Raw genomic sequence first — 4,049 nt, 5'->3', positions numbered from 1 at the left:
CATGAACTTCTGAGTTTGTAACCACAGAAAAAGGCTGTGACTAGTGGTGGATGCTTGTGATATAAAATTCACATGAAAAACACACACATACATAAGCCTTCACACATGTGCACACACAGCATGCATACAAATATACTCAAACATACATATTTGTATATTAGAAAAATATGAGATATAGTATGGAATACTACCCATAATCATAATTCATCAGCTAAACATTTGACACTAATACATACCTAACACATATCCCCAAACTAAATTATTACAACTCAAGCAGTGTTGTTTTTAATAAGAGACGGGCTAACTCAAAATACAAAGTTTGAAATCTTTATAGGGTAATATACATTTCCTTTTATTAACACATTTATTGGCTTATTAATAATACAACATAAGGGCTTTCATTATGATGTTCTACATATGCATTTAATGTGATTTGATCTAATTCACGCATCTGTTACTATTATTTCCCTTTCCACATTTTTCTCTTTCATATTCCCAAATGTCCTACTTTTAATTTTATGTGTTTTCCCATAGATTATGCATGAAGGAAAATACATACAGACAGTTTTGTAGTTAGATTATAGAAAGTTTAAGAAACAATCACTCTCACCTTAAAATTTAACAGAGCAGTGAGAAGCTACAATATAAAACAAACTCTGGGGAAACTAGCACTAAATAGAAATGCAAATCAATTCATTCCAGAGAGTATTGATGTTGTCACTTGAGAAATAGTAAAAAGTAGAAGGGAACATCTATTCAGGAAGATCAGGGGAAGATGGGTCAAAAGTTTAAAAAGTTTTCTATTTTAGGCTCTTTAAAATTTTATTTTTAAAATATTTCATACAATGTATTTTGATCATGTTCATTTTCCTCCTTCAACTCCTCCCAGAAAACCCCACTTCCTACCATCCCAGTTCATATTCTTTCTCTCTCTCAAAAGAAAAAAAAACAGATCCCAAATAAAACAAACAAACAAAAAGCATTAAAAAATAAAAAAGAGCAAAAGAAAACCAACTGGAGTCTTCTGTGTTGAACATGCAGCCTGCCCTGATGTAGTTAAACACCCAGTGTTACTTCAATGAAGGAATCTGATGCCCCTCTCCCAGAAGTTACCAATTGCAAATAATTTCTTGGTTAGAGGTGGTACTTTGTGCCCACTTCCCCTTCTCCATGCTGGTATTGTGTCTGTTTTGAATGTGTGTAGATCTTCTCAATGCTGTCGGAGATTCTGTGAGTCTGCATGTGCACTAGCCTGATTGTGACCAAAAACTCTGTCTCCTTGGCATCATCTACAACCTCTGCTATAGAAATAGATACTTTGCATTGGTATGGATCTTGGTTTATTGATACAAATTTAAGGTTAATTTTGTTATACTGTGTATATGTATTTCTGATCTTGATTAAGGTATTGTGTTTGTCCAGCACTTTTAAAAATATATAATTAAGAAATATAATGTATAATTAAGAAATATAGGTTAATAGATAATCATCTATAATAGTCAAAAAGTCATGTTAGTTAGATTTTCTAAACATACAGAGACCTATTTCATTTAGATATGTATTCTTCAAATCTTTCAGAGGCCTTCAGAACATGGCATTTAAATGTTTTAATACCTTAGGACCTTTCATGACAATGAGACACAACTGCTCCTGGCAGCACCAATAACTTCAAGAGGAAAATGGGCATCAAAGAGGTTCCTTATAGAGTTTGTTAGCCATTTCGGCAAGAAACTGTTCTTGCTTGGACTGCTTGAGGTATGTTGGATGAACTGGACATGTAGGACCCACAAAGAAATGACTGCTGAACTTACCTAAAGGTAAAATGATCCTTCAAGGTTCCTGCTTCATGAAAGAGTTTGCTAGATATTCTACAGGACACAGAAAAAAGTGACTGACAAACTGTCAATATAGGTGGAACTGTCTTTGAAATTTTCTGCCTCATGGAAAAGTCTGCCTGATATGAGCCTGTAGGCTGAAGATGGATGTCCCAACAATACAGAATAACTGTTCAGGCAGTGAGATGTCTCTGTCAATTCTAGAGTTTTTGGAAGTTGCTTACAATGAACTTATTGTTTATTTAGGTAATATTATATACTTCTGGAGTCTTTGATGGAGTTGAAGAATTGATAGTTATTGTTTCCTTAGTTAGGATAACAGATAAAGTAGATATAAATATTGTAACTATAATTCTTGCTTGATACCTGTTTTGTTATATGTAATTTTACTATGTTAAAGTTAAAACCTTCCTTTTATTTAAACAGAAAAGATTCCCCTCTGTATGCTGTGAATACGATTAGTTAATTAATAAAGAAAACTGTCTTGGACTGTTGATAGGGCAGAACTTAGGTAGGCAGGAAAAACTAAACTGAATGCTGGGAGAAAGAAGGCAGAGTGAGAGAGAAGTCATGTGGCTAGAACTTTAGCCTGTAAGCCACAGCCACGTGGAAATACATAGATTAATAGAAATGCGTTAAATTAAAATGTAAGAGTTAGCCAATAAGAAGCTAGAGCAAAGGAACCAAGCAGTGGTTTAAATAATAGAGTTTCTGTGTGATTATTTTGGGTCTAAGTGGCCGGGAACAAATGAGCAGCCTCCTGCAACATACCTCAGACTCTTACAATCTCTCCATCTCCTATTCCACATAGATCCCGGTATTCCCAGTCTCTCCAGAACATTTGTCATGAAAAGCTTTTGGGTTTTGTCAAATGCCTTTTCTGCATCAATACTGTTCTTATTACCATAACTCTGCAGTATGTCTTGAAATCTGGAATGGTAATTCCCTTAAGAAATGGGTTTGTTTGTTTCTTAGAAATGCTTTTACTATTCAGGGCCTTTTGTGGTTCTATATGAGCTTTAGAATTTTTTTTTTCTATTTCTATGAAGACAGTGATGAGGATTTCACCTAGGTTTTCTTTGAATCTGTAAATTTCTTTTGGTTGAATGGTCATTTTCACAATTTTAATTCTCTCAATCTATGAGCATGAGATGTCTTTTCATTTTCTAGTGTCTTCCTCAGTCTTTCTCTTCAGCAATTTGAAGTTTTAGTTATATAAGTCTTTCACCTCCTTGGTTAGGTCCATTTCCATATTTTTCATTTTATGTGAAGTTACTAAGTTTCATGATACTATTCTCAATGCATGTTGGTATAAAGAAAGACTATTGATTTTTTCCACAGTGATTATATATCCTACTTACTGAAATTGTTGTTTCTAGAACTCTTGCAATGGAATTCCTGGGATCTCTTATGTATAATATCTTATCATTTGCACATAGAGATAATTTGACTTTCTTTTCCTGTTTGTATCCATTAAATTTCATACTCTTGTCTTATTCTTCTAATACTTCAAGCATTGTATTGAAAAGGAGCGGCAACATGAACATTCCTGTCTCATTCCTGATTTTAATGGGATTAAAAAAAATTTCTCAAGATACATCCTTGTTGCTAAAATTCCTTCTCAAGGACAACAACCTTTACTCTCCCAACACATCCCAACAACAAATGGAGGCAGGAGTCCACCAAAGGTCACACTGGAGAAGCAATGAATGTACTAAGATTTCGTTTTTTATTTTTTTGCTTTATAAATAATACCATTCAAAATTTCCAATTTCTCTCCACCTCCCATTTCTTTCCTGCTCCCCCACTCCTCTTCCCCCTCCCCCTCAGTCCTTAGAGATGGCAGGGTACCATGACCTGTGGGAAGTCCAAGGCCCTCCCCTCTCCATCCAGGCCTAGGACACTGTGCATCCAAACAGATTAGGATCCCAAAAAGCCAGTACATGCAGTAGAAACAAATCCCAGTGCCATTATCATTGGCTTCTCAGTCAGCCCTCATTGTCAGCCACGTTCAGAGAGTCGAGTTTGATCACATGCTCATTCAGTCCCTGATGTGGGAGTGTCATATATCAATCTGTTGATTTCATTTGTTAAGTTATAATAAACCAGCTGCTTGGCCTCATGGCTTGGAACATAGATGGGAGGAGTAAACAGAATAGAATTCTGGGCGGAAGAGGAAGTGAGGTCAGACTCTGCTCTGCTCCCGGAGAGACT

This window comes from Alexandromys fortis, unplaced genomic scaffold (assembly GCF_014885135.2).
Source record: "Alexandromys fortis isolate MF-2015 unplaced genomic scaffold, M_Fortis_MF-2015_v1.1 scaffold_347, whole genome shotgun sequence".
In the NCBI taxonomy this organism is placed as follows: Eukaryota; Metazoa; Chordata; class Mammalia; order Rodentia; family Cricetidae; genus Alexandromys; species Alexandromys fortis.
This window is presented reverse-complemented; position numbering follows the sequence as displayed.